We start from the raw sequence: 20,914 nt of genomic DNA on the forward strand, positions 1-20,914 counted from the left end.
TGTGACGCTTGTAGAGATAATTATAATTGAAAACTTTATATCAACCAAATTGCCTGTGAAAAATTACATGGAAAAAAATGTTCTTCAATAGCAACACATTGTAGGGGCGTCGGTGGCCGCAACGGTTTAGGCGTTGACACGGCGCTCATCACTATAAGGTAAGGTCCCGGGTTCGAATCCAGCGGCCCTGCATTCGAACCCGACATACTTACAAATGGGCTTTTTTTTCAAAAACACCGGCACCCTGAGGGTTTATATGACCTCTGCTGTTGCGAACCCTCGTTAAAAAAATGTACTGTAAATTCAATACACAGTTGGACTCTCAACAAACACAGAAGAATGACACGTCTACTCGGAAAACAAACACTTTGAGCCCTGAAGATGATCGAAACGTTGGCACGATAAAGAAAACGTTTTTCTAAAACTTACGCCACACCAGACCGCATCTCACTATCTCCATATAATCAATTCAATATTACCTACAAAATTATATATTTTAGTATGTTTTAAATATGTATTCGCAAACGCTTAAATATCTACAAAAATTGCCTGGATGCGTTGAACTTTAAATAATACAAGCAGCGGATCGTAAGTGACGATAGAACTTTTAAAAATTTTTGTCATCCACGTGTTCAACAACGAAACAAGTCCAGTTTAACTAATGACAAATCACAATATATTTAAGTGAGCGTAACTCTGTGTAAAAAAACAACAGAGTGTTTCTTTGCCCTTTGCTTTAAAGGGGGCGAATGTTTGAACAAAGAAAATCGAAATCTAAAGACTTGAAGTTGAGTGAAAGTGCATAATTCATGCAGACGCCCACCCCCTTCACAAAGGTACGTCGCTTCTTGTAATTTCAATAATATGACGATTGTAAATAATTTTTAAAAAATTCTGAATATGAACACGTTAAATGTCAAAGTAAAATAATTTGTTTAACAGTTTTAACAAGCTAAGAAAGAAAGAGTAAAAATTCAATTTTTTGGATTTGCGTTAAGAAATGACGATGTGATATGCCAGATTAGTATTATCCTTTTTTTTAAAAATTGATAAAATAGAAAATTAGGTTTTTAAATAACGCACTGTCACGAAAAAAATCTGTTTTTTATAAAAATCAAAATGCGACCAAACACACGTTTAAATAATTTGAAAATTCATTTCCTCCACTTTTTTCTAATATTTCACATGCACAATTATTATAATTTTGACCTTGATAATTTTAAGACATGAGGAAAAAGTTTTCTAAAAACAAATTTGTAACAGTACCTATTGTCTCGGAGTTGGCTGCGATCCCGGAGAGAAGAAGGACGATGAGTAGCGGCTCCATCGGTTGTTGGAAAAGGACTGAACTGGAAGCCCGACGGGGTTGTTACAGGGGTTGTACGCCGGGGGTGGAGGCGTGACTCCCCCTCCAGACACCCTTTTCCTTGTCCAGACCTTCCCGTCTGTATTTTTAGGTCTGATTGTCCTCATTGGATATTACTATTCAATAAAATAATTAAGGATAGTCAATTAAATTTCACGGGGCTCAAATTCACTCGATTTTCTAGATATTATTAACAACGGGAAAATTTATTTGGTCTTTTTTCGACTGATAAAAATGTTTAACCTTCTTTTGACTCGAAATACTCAAAAGGATTTTTCTGTTTATTTGAACCTTTTCCTGTTCTAATACACGACATAAGAGGCGAAAGAGAATTTTATTTTTCACACGTATAATCAGCCCCTTAGGAAGAATTCCTTTTATGTTCATCCAGCCTCATGTTATAACCCAGGTAACATATTTTTTTAATATTCTACTGTTTTTTTTATTAAATCACTGAAACATTGAAACTTAGAAAAAGCTTTATACTTTATATTTACAGGTTTATAATCAAATTCGCAATAAAAACATACTTCATTTGTACTGGGTTTGGCGCTGATTAGCACTGTTTAACTTTCTCGAAAGGAAATAATTTGAAAGTAAGTCGTTTAATTTATATTGTGAAAGCCATCAAGATAAAAAAGAAGGTAAGTATTTGTAGCGGTGAGGGATTTTCTTGAGATGTATGGGCTGATGAACTTGTCTGATCGTTTTAGTTTACCTCTCTCTTTTATCTGACGGGTTTCAGCATTTCGGTTTCTTCGGTGTTGGTCTGTTAGTTGTTTAGTCAGTCGTGTCCTTTACGTTGTGGTGAAATTATGGCCTATTTCTTAAAGTATCAGTTTGTTTCGCGAACCCACACCCATTAATGATAGATGAAACTAAAAGAACAATAAGCAGGCCAAAATGATCGGAAAAACCAAGATGCATATTAGAAATGATGAATGATGGAGTGAGTGCGGTGTTCAGTCCTTTTTAAAAAGATAGTTCCTACTCACAGTAAGTTACTGTACTTGCTGTGAATAGGAACTATATTTTTAAAAAAGAATATGCATATCTGTCAAACTAGAATTGATTTTTTCCAAACAGTAATAGCTGTACCAGTCATTTTTGTAGGATGCATTAAATCTCATTACACATGAACAAAATAACGCACAGGCAACCCTGCATATAGCCAAAAGACATCAAACCGACCATCCTATGGATTTATAAGCAGACTAGGATAATAAAAGGCCCAATTACAAGAAAAAACACAATTTGACAATTTAGATATTTTGGAGGGTGTTTTTATATATTTATTATTTCTATTTTTTGTAGGATTCCACGTCTGTGATCATTTTTATATATTTTTACCTTTTTATTTTTTTAAAAAGAGTATTCTTGACAAGTATTTTTATTTAAAAATTTGAATCCTATCCTTCTTATGTAGGTTCTTCTCGTTCAAATCATTACCAAATTATAATGTAAACTAACTGACAGTACTTCTTTTAAAGATTTCCCTGATGATGGGCAGCAAAAAAAGGAAAAACAGCCCGAAATGTAAATGTGAAATAAATAGCCTAAATCAAAACCACGTGTCTCTTGGACTAACCCTGGCTAATGGATACCTCTTTTAGTAAAATAAAAAACATAAAAATATATACAAATAATCTATAGACGTAGAATCTTATAAAACAATAAAAATATGAATAAAAATAGGATATATCCTAACCACTTAGAAATATATCCAACCATCGGCTCACCTCAGAAAAAACGGAACGAACGAGAAGAACCTATATAAGAAGATACGGTCAGAATTAACATAATAATTAACATTTTTAAATAAAAATACTTATCAAATTATAATGTAAACTAAATTACTGAAATCTTGTAAAGGTTTTCTGATGATGGGCAGATAAAAAGGGGGAAAACAGCCCGAAACATTAATGTGAAATAAATAACCTAAATCAAAACCACTTGTCTCTTGGACAACCCTGCCTAAAGAACACCATTTTTAGAAAAAATAAAAAGGTAAAAATATAGAAAATTTATTATCTACATACTAACCATACATTGTCGACCCTCTATAAATTATAACAATACGTCTGAAAAAAAATTTTCTATAAACATAAGTTCCGTGCTTCTTCGCACTTTCTATCCTTTACTCATTATCTGCTTTACTCATTTTTTGTAGATGTTAGTTAATAGGGCAGTGGCCTTGTGCATAATAGGCATTGTAGGGACCTATAATTTTCCTCAAATCCTGCCTGCTGAAAGAGAGGAGTTTCTTTGCCTTCCTTTTATAAATCTCTCATCTTGCCTCATACCTGGTGCTTTTAGTTTCAATGTTTGAGTTTTTCTTTCTCGATCCATTTTTCCAACTTAAGCACACACTCCTGTGCATCTTGTTGTGGTTATGTCCCATGGGTTAGAGGGCATTTTGGCTAATTGGACAGCCTGTTCATCTCCTTCTGAACCTTCTCGTCCCGGAACCCATTTTAAGCTAATCTTGTTGTTTTTTCTACAGCCATTAGGTAATTTAGGTTTTTAGTCCTCTTCAGTGGTGGGTTGTTTGTAAAACAAATAGATAAACCTAGACTATGCTGACATTTTACCCCAACACATAAAACAGACACCTTAAACAAAATAACTTAAACCAATAATTGGATATGGCAAAGAGACAAAAGGTATCGGACTGACCAAACCAAGTATATGCAGATCAGGGTAATCGGAAAAGGTCAAACTACAAGAAAAAGCAAAATTTGGCCATTTAGGTTGATTTTTATTAAGATTTTTGAGGATTAATTAAGAATTTAAAAAATCCTTTCCTCCACCGCGACCTGTGTAGGTCTATTGTGGAACTCCTATAATTATAACCGCAACAAGAAAAAGCACAGTTTGACAATTTAGGTTTTCAAGTTAATTTATCTTAAACTATAAAGATAATATTCTACATTTCCGTAACAAATATCTATTATTAACAAATATCTATAAATGTAGCTAGAGTTTCTCAGAAAATGGTAGAATAATCAGTATAAATGTTTAGTATTTTAGTTTTTATTGTCACTATTATTTGATTATTATTGATTGATTATACCAACTTATTTATGGAAGAGTTTGTTATTGTAGTTCTTATTGTCAATTTATTTATGAATTTTCTCTTTGAGTCTTCCAATCAGATTTACAATGCCAGAAAACGTTGACAGAGGATTGTTTGACCTTTTCAGATGTCATTCGTCCACCCAGTCTCGCTACATGTTTCGCTGTATTGCCTCACAGTAGGACAGACAATTTCTTTCGCAAACTTCGAACAAACAGATTAACAGTACACCTAATATAAAAACCGATGAGACAGAATGGAATGAACGAAGAAGACTAATCAATACATCGTATCGAAGGCCTCAAAAATATCTAACAAAAATAGTTAAATTTTACAATAGTTTCTATATTTTTTAGTATTCTAAACTACTCAGCAGTATAAAGCATATATATGGTAGTTTTGAATGAAACATATTCCAATTATTTTTATAAGTTTGGACCTCTTTCTATGTGTTTGTAGTCTGTGTGTAAAATAACAGGCTTTGATCCACTTAACTGACTTGTAACAACACTCGTTCTGGCTGTCGTCATTAATCAAGGGAGATATCATTTCAGTTCGTACGTTTCACTTCAAAAAATGAATATTAATTATTTATAAAAGCTAGGATTGTTTAAAAAATACATTCGGACTCTTTTAAATGTAGATTTTTGTCCTTGTTTTGAGGCTAAGAGCCGGATGAATTAAACAGCAGCTCTTAAATGTATAATCTGCATGTAACAACAATAAATCTGTTAATAACTATGCTCATTGTAAAGATGTGACATACTTTTATGTGTTACGTATATCATCAAATCACTCTTATCACTGATACATTTAGTTACTATCTTTTAATATTTTGACTTTATATTTATTAAAAATAAACGAGCTGGGATGAGGCCAATTAGAAAGAAAACACTCAGTTCCTTGGTCCGGCTATGAAACTGTAATTTTTACTTTACAAGGTTATCAAATATGGCCATCTCCTATGTTTCAAGTCTTAAAATGAAATTAATTGAACAGAGTTTGAGACGTTGACATATGGGTCGGTGATGAACCCAAAGACCGAACTGACGATGAACCTAGGTAAACTTGCCACAGTTTTCAAGGCTGAAATCATAGCAATTGAACAATGCGCCAGGGAAATAAAAAGGCTAGGAATACATTCCCAGAAGATAGCCATTTTCTCTGACTGTCAGGCGGCTCTAAATCCTCATGAAGGCAAAGAGTGTTGGGAACTGCATTGAGGACTTGATGGACGTTAGTGATACTAATGACCAGACCCTGGCATGGGAATCTGGGCACTCGGGGCATAGAGGCAACAAAAAGGTTGAAATGATGGCCAAATAGGGGGGGGGGCAACATGAATTCTCTTGGTCCTGAACCCTACTGTGGCTTAGCATCCTTCCTCAAAAGAGGATACATCTCAAAATGGATCCTTAATGAGTCCAAAATCTGGAGGAACAATACCACAGGTATGAGGCACACGATGAGATTCAAAACTTACAAAAGAATTAGGCAACCGCAACAATACTGGTTGGACTACTCCTGACAGGGCATTGCCACTTAAGAAAGCACATGCACTGGATAGGAGTACAGACGGAAGAACAACTGTGCAGATACTGCCAGGAAGAGGAGGAGATCGCAGAAAACATTATAAAGAAGTGAAGGTCTATGTAGGTACAGGTTTTGCAACTAGGACAAGAAAAACCGCAAGCAAGATCCTACACTAAGGAGCCGCTAAGGCAAAGCTATGGATGCTGATTAACTACCTGAAGCTGGCCACTGAGTTATAAAAAAAAACAGGGGAGCACAATAGATCTATCAGGTCGAGGTGCAGAGACCTGGTGTGGCCGCCTGTTTTATTCCGGTCCATACGAGATCAAACATGGTCGAGTCATGTTTCATATTCATATTTGTTAACCTTGTAAATTCATTATAGTTTCATATACATAGTTTCCTCGACGAAGGAACTAAGTACTTAAATGAACAGAATCAATTAAAATATGGAATATATTTAAATAATATAGACTAGGTCTAAAACGTCGGCTAAGGAATTTGTTTTGCAAATCAATCTTTTATATGGGGTAAATTTTTTCATTATCAATCATCAATCTCAATCGTATTATCGGCTTGGAAATTTGCAACAAAACTGCCTTTGAATTGACGGATTATTAGAGTTGGCCCGAAATTATCAGGTAATGAAATTAGTAAAGGACCGCTCAATTTTGCCCTTCAAAGGGTGTATAATCTTTTAAAGGGATTCTTTAATAGGAGAAAAAAGGTGTGTATGTGAGTATAAAATAACCGGGCTTTGACATTTACTTTCGTGTTAGGGCCAGCAAACTATATTGGTCATCTCCACCTCTTTCTCTTTCTTAGCTATTCTTTTCTTATCATTCTCGCGTTCTACACCTAATAATTTCTTTTCTTCTTTCTCTAGCCCGATGGTTTGTGATATAACGGTAAACAACACACTCTCTCTCTCTCTCTCTCTCTCTCTCTCTCTCTCTCTCTCTCTCTCTCTCTCTCTCTCTCTCTTCTTTCTCTTTTGCTAGCCTCTCTGTACCTCAGGGCACCATCAATTGTGGACAAAATAACACAAATAACAAACACAGATTATAACATGATAGTTTGGTTAGCAACACTACCCCAGGGTACTAGATATCTTTCGGAGTAATTGGAGATATGCCGCTCCACTTACGCTAGTAAATTATATTTTCTCTATCCCAGTACTCGATATTCTGTGGGGTAATTGGGCCCTTCCATTCACGCAAATAAATACTTTCATTCCAACAAATAACATGTATCACATATATGTAACTGAATATACAATTAAAAATATTTTTGACCCTGAGATAATGGATCAGCATTCAGTACCTGCTTCCATTTATGTTCATAAAAATCGTGAATTTTTAGAAAAAAAATAATTTCGACGTTTAGTACTAGTGTCTTCAACACTCTGCCTTGAATTTGTTATTGTTTCAATTGTTAACTGTTAACATTCAATGTCGATAAATATGGCGAAGAAACCTTGTTAATATTATATTATATTTTAATCCGTTAGCGTTTCCAAGGGGCAATCACCTGGACCGTTCGATCCATGCCGATCCAAAATTTATTTCCGGCGCCTTCATCCTCGCCATTTTTTTCCAATTCTAAGGTCCGTCTGTTCACGTATGGCGTATTATTGCCGCCGATGTCGTTTTACATTTCGACTACATACGAAATTCAGCAATTTTCCATTCAAATCAGAAACAGATGACGGCCAAGGATTATTTGGCACCCATCATTCAAACCGAATGACAATTTCAAGCCTATTGTTCAAACAAATTATCTAAAAAATAATTTACATATATCATGTACACTAAGAATCATTTAAAATTAAAATAGAGTTGTAATAATCTTGATTAAATTGAGTTTTAAAGTTATTGGGGTACATAGTATTATCATTAAAGCTGGTAGTCTAAGTAATGCGCCGGAACCAAGTTTAAAGTTAGAGGTCTGTTTACAACAACAATGGTGTTTATTCGCTTAATTAAAATCCTCTACACCAAATCTTGTTGAACTATGGTAAAACAAAGTAGCATGTAAAAGAAGTCGAAGCACGCACCGGGTCAACTTGGGCTAAAAACTCTTCACCAGCAATCAAAACGCAAACGCAAAGGAAAAATAATTCTCGCAGAAAAATTACTATGTTTAGTTAAAAGAAAATTTTAAATAAAATTATTATATTACATTTCGAAACATAAAAACATCATAAATAAAATTTGTACATTAAAAATCCATAATTCCTTAATTTTAATATAAAAAGTCACTCACATATATATTTTTTCATTTTTTTTCATTTGTCTTTTGTCCACTTGAGGTTGTCGTGGTCAACCAATATATCGTTTCAAGGAACTATTGCCACCAAATCCATCAATTTACCACCAGTTACCACAATGTCTATGTCATAATTGCGTATGGTGTAGTTGCTGAACCCAAATGATGATACGAAGCAACCCGATTGGACAGATAGTTCGTATTTTATTTTTCTTACATATTTGGCATTTATTGCAGTAAATAATTACCTTAATTAAATAATTAGTAATGTGGTCGTAACTGTAATAATGTGAATTGAGCCCCAATATGTCCAAATTGCCTATGGTTTTTTTTTTTTTTTTTTTTTTTTTTTTTTTTTTTTTTTTTTTTTTTTTTTTTTTTTTTTNAAGTAGTCTAAAAATATTGAGGTAGATCGCCAGCAGTTCAAGTTTGAGCACCCCTGCTCTAAAGGTTCATGGTCTGTAATCCCAGTAAACTCTCTTCCTACCAACCAATAATTGTCAAATATAATAACTACTTTGGTTACAAGAATTGACCACAAAACCGAGTTTATATCTAAAACTGTGTACCAGTACCATTCCTGGCTTTGACCGTGATGTCTTCCATTCTTGGGAATGTTTGAGGTTCAGGGATCACCAATTTATTCAATTCACGAAATTCAAGTCATAGACGAGATTTTTTATTTTCATCATATGCGAGGGTGACTAAGAGAACCAAATTAAGCGCAATTTACCATAAAGACCAAGAAGAGCGTTAGAAAATTCCATGTGAAGAAAAAAAAAAGTGCAATAAAAATCGGAAAAACTACAAATTTGCCATTAATGAGTACAACATATAACATAGAAACTCCCAACTTCATGCCAAGCTTTCGTTTAATTTGTAAACGTTTGTAAACGAAAGCTTGGCATATAGTTTCTCTGACCTAATACCTGATTATCACACATACAAATTAAAAAAAGATAGATCCATCTCTTAAAAATATCTTGCTGGTACACCATGGCTTTATTTTCGAGATTCATTATGATTGTGGTCAGGACTTCACTAAGATAGAAGAAATTAGAAGTGGACCATTCAGTATTACACGTCGAATTTCAAACCCTATCTATGAAATAGATTCATGTGGAAAAAGTAGAAAGGAACTAATTCTATGTCATTCCTGCAAATTAATTCCTACAGGTAAATTTCTCATAAAGCAGGGGGGGGGTGTACAATGTCCTGATCGCTACGCTTGAGGCGCGATTGCAGTGGCCACGTACCGGATATCGGAAATATGAACGTTATCAGATAGAATTAATAATATAAAATAGTGAAAAAGAGTAAAGAAAGGAATATTGATGATGGACGTTCCATCAGGTATGCGAGTATTGCCATCGGAGTCCCCTACGAACCTCTGTGAGACGCCGTTAGACGTTTTCGAGAAACTGAGTTCTAACATAGAAGGCCCGGTTCGGGACGCCCTAGGGTAATGTATTCAAATTTCTGAACACTGCCCGAAGAAGATTAGATCAGTATGGGCTGATGGCTTTTCGCACCGTAAGATGACTGGAATTGACCAGAACACACACAATTACACGGCTCGCATTTGCTCAAGAACTCAGCCATTGGTCTTTAGGACTGCTGTACTTTTTACAGATAAGTTTGGATTTGCTCAGGATCTCCAGAGGGTATGAAAGAGTGTGGAAAAGGCGAAATGAAATTTGTAATTTGTAATCTTTCCCAGATTCAACCTTTTCAACGTAGCGCAGTGATGGTGTAGGCAGGAATTTCAATGGAGAGTCGCACAGAGTTGGCTGTTGTTTATGGAAAGTCTTTGACGGCCAGTTGCTATGTGGATGAAATTTTGGAATATCGAGCGTTGCCTATCTTCAATGAAATCAGCGACAACCCTATTCTAATCCACGATAACTTCCACATGTCGCTCGCATAGTACAAACTTACCTTCAACAGCATGACATCATGGTCTTACCCTGGCCAGCCCGTTCTCCCCCTGGCCAGCCCCGTCTCCCCTTAAGTCTGCCCTTAATTTGTCTCATTGTTTTTATCAGTAAATATTTTTTTGTGCTAAGTTAATTGGGAATATCAATTAGAGGTAAATACACTTAATCATAATCGAAAACAAGGATGAAGGATTTTTCAATGTTTACTTTTTACGAAATTTAAAATGGTATTTAAAGTGGTATTTAGTGACTGTTGTGTGTCGTGTTGAGAGTGCCCTTGGTATGCAGCTATAGCCCTTGGAGCCTGGCCAGCCCGTACTCCCTACTTAAATCCCACCGAACATTAATTGATTAACCTCAAAAGTCGAAAAAGAGCACATCCGTCACTTCTTGATACACTCCACGATCTTGAAAGGATTCTTCGTGAAGAATGGTCTAACTCCAGCAAAGAGACATTTCCAAACTGGTAGAAAGTATGCACAAGCGTTTTCGAGATGTAATTAAGGCAAGAGGATGAAATACACGATATTGAAATGTTAACTAAAAATCTAATAAATACAAATTTTATCTGTCCGTCTTTTTTTTCTTTTTTCATTTCATAAAAATATATAAATATCAAGTTATATAACAGGTTGGTGGAAATTTTTGCCTGTCAGTGTATTTATCGCTAAAGAACATCAGAATTCTGGTGTAAGACTATCAAAAGAGCGAGCTGAGGATTGATCGATTGACTTTAATTACCAATCTGTATCCCGAAGTCTAATCGCCTGTAAAATCATCTCGTAACCGACGCCAAAGTTGAACAATGTTGTACCATCTTTGGTAAGTAAACCTCTCAGAGGAATTAGGTTAAAATTTCGGAAACGGGGTTGGGGCGAGGAGACTGATCATTTTGGGTCTTCAATATATCTTCAGTCAAAATTTGATATATAACATTAAATGATTGGGATTCACATTGAAAAAAACTTTAACTTCATAAACGGTTGACTTCCAATGAGATTTACATAATTAACTTTCATGGTCAATGTTTTAGTCCTAGCCAATTAAGGCAGGGAAAAAGTGTTCATCACTGTAAGGTAAAGGGGCTACTGGACATACTTCCAATTGACTTTTAAAAGGATTCTGGTCTTTTACGCGTACTATGCATCAGTTTCAGCGTCCCAATCTGTTACTGATTCTTTTACATGGAAACTAAGACGATATCCAAAATTGTTAACCTCCTATTTCTTTCCAATTACGGAATAGACTGAAACATACAATACTTCATTCAGCATTGTCGAAGTGCTGGTGGCACCATCATCAGTGTTTAGTTAGTGCGTCCTAAGTCCGCCCGATATATGTTTCTCCGCATTCGCATGTTATTGTATGTTTTTGTTTATAGGGTTTGTATTGTATCGTAGTTTTGTGCCAGTCGTTATCAAATTGTGTAGTTATTTTTGGTTAATAAATTAGTAGTTTGTACGTCTATTTCCATATATAGTGAATTTAATTTAATGTTTGGTTTTAAGGTGTCGTTTTGTTTTGGTATGTCTTTTGTTCACTAATTTACTGATTTCGTCTATTTGCTATATTTTTACTTTTTTGAGTTAGTGATTCGGTTTTTAATCTGTCCGTCATGTATTTCGGTGCTGCTTTGTGTCTGTGTAGGTGGATTGAATCTGACTTTGACGGGATTGGCACAGAATATATTACAATGTACTGCATTATGTCAATTAACTGTCAATCACATCTAATTTACGGCTAAACAGAAATATGGCAAAACTTTCGTATCCCGTTAGTATCATTGTGTTCAATTAAAATTGTTCCCCTTTGACCTATACCTCGCTCACCACATTCGCCTGACTTCGCAGAAATTTATTGATCTATAGTCCAAAAGCTTGTGGGATGATGGAATAATGAATGCCACAAAGTTATCAATAAAAACGGGAAATAATTTGAACAAAAATATATCAACCACCAACTCAGCACAATACAATGCCTGCCATGAAAAATGTTTTACCAAAAATGAATGGGAAACTGTAAGCAATTGTTTGTTTTTATTCAGTCTCAAACAATGAATGGTATTATTTTTCTTTTAAATTTAGAGAGAGAGAGAGTTCTTACCACCTAAACATATTTTATTACTTAAAATATACATGAATTAATTTCTGACAGTAATAACATTTTGTAATGTCTAAGACACTTTGGGCACACGTTTATAACCAATTTATTTCTTTTTAAATTGTTATTAATTTTGTGTAAAATTATATTCCGTGACAATTTTGCCAGTTTTATACATGGTGTTCAGCTATTCGTGTTCCAAACTGTGCCAGTAGATTCTACATTCAAAATGAAACCAAAAGGTCCTAATTAACTATGGACCGAATCTTAACAGTTTCGGAGTAATTCCCTTTTTTTTTATTTTTTAAGATTTCACGACCTTGCTTCAAATAAACAATGATTACTCCAAAACTAAAATGTTTTGGCAAATCCGTTTAGACCATTGAACAGTACGAAACTTGTAAGAGAAATAAGCGTTTTAGTAGCGAGAACTTTGAATTTATTTTTAACTTACTATGGTGACTCTAAACTATTATTTCCAAACCTAGAGACCAGCAAATTTCAGAAAACGTACTCCATTTAATATCCATTTTAGTGGTGCAAGAAATTGATCAAGGAAAAGAAAAAGCCGTGGTTGAATGATTGTTTTTTTTCTTTTTCTTCATCAATTCTTCATCTTTGAAAAAAGTAATTAAAAAACCAATGACACCACTAAAACGGATATTAAATGGAGTGCATTTTCTGAAATTTGCCGGTCTCTAGGATTGGACATAGTAGTTTAGAATTACCATAGTAGGTTTTGAAAAGAAAATGTTTTTCAAAGTTCTCGGTACTAAACCTCTTATTTCACTTACGTTTACAAGTTTAGTATTGATCACATCTTATTGGAAATTTAACGTATGTACCTTTCAATCGCCTCAACAGATTTGTCCAAAACCTTTTAGTTTTGGAGTTATCATTCCTTATTGAAAGCAAGGTCGTGAAATCTTAAAAAATCAGAAAAAGTTAAATAACTCCGAAACTGAGATTCGGACAATAGTTAATAGGGCTTTTTGGTTCCATTTTGAATGTAAAATGTACTGGCAAAGTTTGTAACACGAGTAGCCGAACACCCTTTATAGATTTTATGTTTATTATGGTGATGTTCAGTTTTTTAACAAAGGAATTGTAAAATTATTAATTAAAGTGTGTTTATATGTTTATGCCTAATAAAAGAGTAACTAGATTTTAAATTTAATTACGCTTCTGCGTTACGGCAGTAATGAAACACATTTGTCTTAGTTTGTCCTCCTGTTGTTGCAAGACGGATGTGTAACATAACAAAAAAAACACTTTAACTGTCACAAGAAGATTTATTATCCAAAACGGTTAATATGTGAACATTTTAGTTTTACAAAATCTCGACCATAGCTATGAAAGTAAAAGTCAAGTTATGCCAAATTTGATCTAACAAGATTGGTGACTTACTTGTAATTATAAATAATATTAATAACAAAATTTATAAATTAGAATACATTATGAAAATATAGATTAAAAAATGACAGTATTAGAATAAAATACAATAAAAATTTTTAAAAAATCTTATAAAACAAAAAAACATAAAAAGCTGTAACAGTATAAATAAAACGTACTTAATATTTCTATTTTTAATATTTTTTAATTAATTTTTTCAGAAATTTGAATTTAAAATTTGTCAATTTTAACAATCGATGCAAAAGGTTGGACGGTGGTAATGATTTCTGAAAAACAAATAGAACAAAACTTATTATCGTGAGATTTGGTTTTTGTATTTATATAAGCTCAAATCTCCACATGTATGTATGTATATACATAAATACACACGTGTGTACAGAGTTCAGCCTATAACTTCTCGCAGTTCACCAGCATTTCCAGCTTTTGTGTTTACTTTCCAATCAATTACCGACTGGCCTCCAAAATCACCCACCTCGTGTATACAGTCCGGGGTTTTTCCCTCGGTCTTATCCGCCCAGCCATCAGGATGCTGACAACTGCTAGGTCAATTCAGAACCCAAGACGTGCAGTTCCTAGATACAAACCCATTCACACTGTCATTCTTAAATGCATTATTTCCTATTTAAATACCATTCATTCAATTAGGGCAATGAAGTACTCAATATTCCTTCATCACTCTTTACACCTATTATATAACTAACCTAATTGAGGGTTGTCAATATTCCGCCATCAGCTCACTCACACTACACGTTCAGGCTAATAAATACACTCTAAACATACACTGTATACTAAAACAACCATGTTTCCTCCAACAATTGGAACATTGAACTCTGATACTCGCTGCCTTGCTCAAGCATCAGTGCTCAAGCACGATTCTCATAACGGGTCGTATGTCATCTATAAAATAGAGGTCGTACGATCTCTATTTGGAGCCAAAGAATTGCACCTTTCAATTAGGTCACATTGATTTCTCTTCATACGCGGGAATTATTCAAAACGTAAGTCCGCGTCAACATCGTGTGGCTATATTTATTATCTTCATTCGGGTTAATATGACCCTTCTACGCGTCAGGTCTCCCTAGGGCCACCTATCGACAGTACTCTTGATACGTGATAGTTTCTCTGCTGACCCGGCCCACCGACGCTGCCATCTTTTAATCATGGTTTTATTGCATTGTGGTTGGAACTTGGAACCTTAGCTTCATCGACCGCGTTTTGTCATAAAGATTAAACTCGATTTTACCTTGAAATGGGATATTATTCATAAAAGAAAAATCTCGGCGGTAAACACAACGCTTCGAAACTAATAATAAATTTAAGAGAATATCTCACTTTACTCAGGATAAACTTTTTCCAAATAATTTTAATAATACTGATAAAATAAAATTATGATAAAATGCTATAGATAAATTATTTTTGTACGGACACTTTACACATTAAATCCACTATATTTAGTGGTCTATTGACGAAATTATTTCTTTAAATTAATTAATCTTTTTAAGTAATGTTTTGGTTGAAATGAGAAAGTTAGTGCCACGAGCGGGATTCGAACCCACGACCTTCGGCTAAATACGCCGCTGCTCTACCACTTTTGCCATTTTTCAAAAGGAGGGAAAATTCGAAAGGTTGAGATGGGGAGTTGGTGTCCGAGTGGATCGAAGTCACGATAGTTCAAGTGATAGAGCAGCGACCAAGCTAGAGCTCGGTCATTCGACAGACCCCACTGATATCTACATAAAGGTTGGGGTGGTTCGTTTAAATGTACTTATAATTGTCGACAATACACAATAATTCGCAATCACTAATGCAATGTGGGGACCGCTGTGGCCGAGTGGTTATTGAATCTGACTTGCATTTGTCCTGGGTTCGAATCACGCCATAGCCCTCGGGCTTTTACTTGCCAATAAAATAATTTGAACTCCCAAAGATGTAGACTGACGTAATAACGTCTTTTATGAAAATAATAACATTTTATTGTGAATTTTACAACTGCGATTTTTAGTCGCAACAAGCAATTGAGATAAATGATTCAATGAAAGTCGTGCATGTTACACATAATAAGAGAAGTCACTCAGTAGTGACACTTCCTCACATTGAGTCAATCAATCCCTTAAGAGATTTCTCGGCCATAACTGCTTCAAAAGACGTGTGGGATTTGCAGGAATGTTGGGATAAAAAGCTGTTGGACAAGTGGAAAGGTATGAAGGTTTAAAAATTTTGTGAAAGTTTTTGTATCGGTATTTAATGACAATAACAAGTTAATCACTTGTACTAATTAAATTAATTATAGGATTAAAGAGTGTATGCTGGAAATAACATAATGACAGTTGATAGTTGATAAAATCAGAGAATACAGGTCGTATTATTGTGAACGGATTTATGTGTGCTGATTATACTAAAGTCGATCTTTTAAGTTTATAAGAATGTAATATGAGCAGAGGTAATTTGAGATGCTTTTTAGCAAATCAAGCGAGCTTAGTGTCGTCAAATATACGAGAAGCATCGCCAGAGCAATGAACAAGAGAGAAAGGTTGAATTTTTAAAACGGACATTCTGGGTGGTCTGGCGTTATGTGCAGTAAACCCGAGTTAAAGTGATTTTATAAAATTACACGACACCATCAATATTCGACAACGGTGCACTTGAGTTGATTAGGCCCGAATCGATTGCAATGACGGATGCCGCGTTTGGAAAAGGTGCGCTGCTCCCTAGGCCGGAGAAGATTAAATTTTTTTATGGAATTTGTTTCATTTTACACACGATACAGGTGATGCTGGCAATTTATTGTTTAAAGCACTCGTCTCCTGTCATCTTATATAACCGGCTTTCCCTTTGCATAAAGCACATCGCCGTAGGGAAGAATCCGTAATAAAACCAAACACTAAAATTTAACAACGCTGAGGAACTTTGGAAGAATAAACCAAGGAAAATAAACCAAACATTTTACATGCTCAGTAAATAGCAAAAAGGACGAAAAAAGGTTGTTGATACAGTGAAATACATTTACTTTACCCATGCATTGTTTATACACTGACAGTCAAAAAATTCCACCCACTTGTAATGTAACTTGATTTGTATATATTTTTATATACTAATCAAAATTTCACATTTTTAACGTATAATAATTGAGTCTTTGTCGAAAAAAGTTTTAAAAAATGTAAATTTAAATGTAAATTGCTGAAAATGAAAAAAAGACGGACAGATAAAATTTGTTTTTATTAGATTTTTAGTTAACATTTCAATATCGTATTTCCTCCTCTTGCCTATCTCGAAGACACCTCGGTACACTTTCTACCAGTCTGGAAATATCTCTTTGCTGGATGTTAGCCCTTTCTTTCAAGATCGTGGGGTGTATCAGGAAGTGATGGACGTGCTCTTATTCGTGTTTTGAGGTTATCCTATAAATGTTCGATCGGGTTCAAGTCTGGAGAACAGACTGGCCAGGCTAAGATCTGATGTCATGCTGTTGAAGGTACGTTTGTACTATGCGAGCGACATGTCGACGGGCATTAACGTGTATTAGGGTGTGTAGGGTTGTCGTCGATTTCATCGAGGATCGAGGCCACTCTCCAATGAAATTCCTACCCAAAACCATCACTGAGCTAAGTTGAAAAGGGTGACTCTGGGAAAAATTACAAGCTTCGTATCTTTCATTTCGCCTTCTCCACACTCTTTCACGAGCAAATCCACAGTCATCTTTAAAAAGTACAGCAGACCAATCGTCTAATGACCAATGGCTGTGTTCTCGAGCAAATAGGAGCCGTGCAACTCTAAGGTGCCGGTTTCGCAAAATTCTCAAAGTCAAAAAACGGTCATCCTGTGGTTCTGTTACCCTAGGGCGTCGAGAACTGGGTCTTCTATCCTTTTTAAAAATATAGTTCCTACTCACAGTAAGTTGTTTTGCAACGATCCGGATTTCGAGCCCTTTAGGTCATCATCAGGTTGAAGGACTTCTACAACCACGTTTCTCGACATGAACTGCAAAATGAACCCGCTGATAAACCCGCCAACGCGACGTTCCAATTAGCAGCTGGTTTTTTTAATGGCGCTCTATTTGTACGTGCGAAACGAGGAAATTATAACACAAATAAATATTATAATAGTAAATACTGTAAGAAAATAATTATAAATTAGTGATTAAAGATAATAGACAATACAAAAAACAATTAAACAAATTTAGGTCTAAAAACGGAAAACAAACCTTTAAAACGTTATATCAACCCTCGGGGTGCCGGTGTTTTTGAAAAAAAGCCCATTTGTAAGTATGTCGGGTTCGAATCCAGCGGTCCCGCATTTGAACCCAGGACCCTTTACCTTACAGTGATGAGCGCCGTGTCAACGCCTAAACCGTTGCAGCCATCGATGCCCCCCATTTCTCTTATTCTAGTCAATGTCAATATGTTTAGGCTATAGGTCATAATTAGTGGGAAAATGAGGATGAAATTAACAAAAACTGTTCAAATAATGTTTTTTATACCTGGTTCTAATTTATGTACGCAGGCTAGGTGCCATTACATGTAGTTTATAAGCTTCTAAACCTATATAAAGGGTTTTCCTGTAGAACGGTGTAGTGGTGTGCTTAATATGTTAAATATTATTAATTCGTTATTTTAAATATTTTATGTCTGTAATATCACACATTACATATATAATTTACATCGTGGGTATATTACATACATTTAATTAAATGGCCAGATTGAAATAAGTTAGGAAGCGGGAAAATCCGCAAATTTATCTAATTCAAGTCTTTTCAGTTGAAAGAAAAATGTGATAGCTATTATTTAAATTTAAAAAAATGGCCTGGTAAAAGCCTGTCTGACTATGAAAAAACTCCTAATGAGACCCCAGGAGCCAATCCTCTTCCATGTAAATCTCTCTTCCTCCCCATGCATAATGGATTCGACAACAATTACACTAGCAATGATTTGAACGGAAAAAGAAGCTGGCTGCTCATGGTGAAATGTAACTCATTTATGGGGTTAAGGAATCGGCTTTTAACAAGGTTTCCGTTCAACGGGTTGACAAAAACGGTTTTGCTTGCTCACGTGTAACAGCAGTTTTCATGTGGATCGACTTTCCGCCTTTCCCTGAGGTTTTTGACTTCATCTGGCTGGAAAACAGCTTTTAATAAACTGTACTCTTAACGGTTTATAATTGAATCCTACATATAACTTTATTAATTTTAAATCGATATTTGTAAATGTAATGGTGTGCAAAACAGAGTCAGTGTATGTTGAAAGAAACAAAGAAGAGACCTTGCTAATAAAAACATTTTACAAAAAAACAACGCCACGCGACATGGTTGCCTTCATTGGCCAAAGATAGTTGCCAAGAGATCTCCATCCTGTTGGTGAACAATAACAGGATGAACCGTTCATGCCTTACATGCTCTTTTTTGTGTCCGCGCATACCTACTTTGTGTGCACGTACGATTTTGCAAGGATCCAGATGAAAACTTAACCATGGGATTGTCTTAACCTTTCTTGTTATCGCAATCACGTTTCGGTTTCTCACCTTCTTTTGTAATTGGTCTGGGTTATTTTGCCTATCATATCCTTTGTCTATGCGTTGGTGTGCAATGAGTCTGTCAGCATTGAGTTAACTTTGTTTCAAAAATCTTTTACTGAAGATGACGAAACACCGGAACACGACGAACGAAAGCAGTTACGAAAGATGAATCAGGATAATCGAAATCGATGAAACCTCCAATGTTCCTCGCAAGCCTCAAAACAACAATAATTATCTCATAAGCAACTATAACGCAAATATGAAAAACTTGAACTGTAATTAAATTACAATAACATTAAACTATTAGAAAATGCACGTCGAATCCTTTGCCAAAAGTCCTCCTAGCTTAAGAGTCAGGAATCCATGGTTTATTAAATATAAGAAATTTTTCAAAACACGTACAATATATTTAAGTTGATAACCTGCGTACGCACAAGTTCTACTTTAAACAAATTCTAACAAACTGGGTAAGAAGACATCAAAGGGCAGATAGACCAAGATAAAGCCAGGCATATAGCATGTCTTTCGTTTGAACTGACCAACTCACAACTTCTCTCTGTTGAACCAATCTTGCACTACTGTCACACCTGTTATAAAAAGCATTAGCATAGATATATGTACACGTTAAAGATCTACAAGGAGGAATTCATCTGCAGACTCTACGAGGAATGAGGCTATACTATCTTCAGCTGAGAATCCACAAATACATAAATGCTCAAGACATTTCATAAACCAAATCCAAAATGTAATCGATGTTTTAGGTAATGACGTACAATCTTTCTAAAAAAAAGATGTCTTTTCCCTTAAAAATCCTCCGGCAAAATGGGCATTCCTCGGCCCCATCCTTCCTTCTTTCTTTGATCTAGTGTCGATTCTTTGATCTGGTGCTGATTCTTTGTTCTAGTGCCGATTGTTTGATCTAGTGCCATCTTGATCTATGCCGCCAATAGGGAATTTTAAAAAATGTTCCTTTTGGATTTTAGCTGGTGATAGAAGGCAATCATCATATCGTGACCCTTCAGTAGATTCTGTGCGGAAAAAAGAATATTACAACTTGATGATATTTGGAAATGGTTTTTAAACCAAGTGTAATACAATATAAAATTATTTTTAAAAAAAATTTGATCAATACGATAGAAATAAACAGCGTATAAGCTTCGTAATGTATGATTTATAAAATATGTGGATTAAGTAAAAGAGGTACCTATGTGAAAACTTGGAACATAGAGGGAATCGGTCATAATTTTTATGTCACCGACAATGGTTTGAACTAGATGTAGATGTAGATGAATGTGTGTGTATTATATTGCGAGCTGTTGCGTCCCCCGTTCTGTGCTTATAGTACGCCGATGAGACCTAGTTCAGCAAGGAACTTGATTATCAGTAGACCCGGTTTCAGTGGTTGAATCTCTTCCATGGTTGTACGCCCCAACCGCCTGCCGCGGGTAAGTGTAACACTACTGTTTATCAATAGGTGTTTCCTCTGCTTCTGTGCAGAATCTGCACTAGTTGGGCTGTGCCAATATTCTTCAGATGTCCATTTAATTTCAGCGCCTGTTAAGAATCCTATTAGGATGCGCTGTGTTTTTTTGCTGTTACCTCCTTCCTTCCAAAGTTTGTTAGGAGATGCTTACATTGTTTGTGTCCAATGAGTGCTCCATTGTTCCCTCTTTTTCTTTAGAATTCTGTCTGATGTGCTCATTGATAGGGTGA

At 35.2% G+C, this 20,914-nt stretch overlaps 1 long non-coding RNA gene across 1 annotated transcript; it reads left to right on the plus strand.

Annotated features, from left to right (window-relative positions):
• Nucleotides 1-1,146: 1,146 nt before the first annotated feature.
• LOC106670366 lies at nucleotides 1,147-4,749 on the plus strand. The gene is made up of 3 exons (XR_001341067.2): nucleotides 1,147-1,775; nucleotides 1,866-1,962; nucleotides 4,570-4,749. It is a non-coding gene; the product is annotated as an uncharacterized LOC106670366 (long non-coding RNA).
• Nucleotides 4,750-20,914: the final 16,165 nt, after the last annotated feature.

Source organism: Cimex lectularius, unplaced genomic scaffold, assembly GCF_000648675.2.
Source record: "Cimex lectularius strain Harlan isolate CLEC.00 unplaced genomic scaffold, Clec_2.1 scaffold69, whole genome shotgun sequence".
Lineage (NCBI taxonomy): Eukaryota > Metazoa > Arthropoda > Insecta > Hemiptera > Cimicidae > Cimex > Cimex lectularius.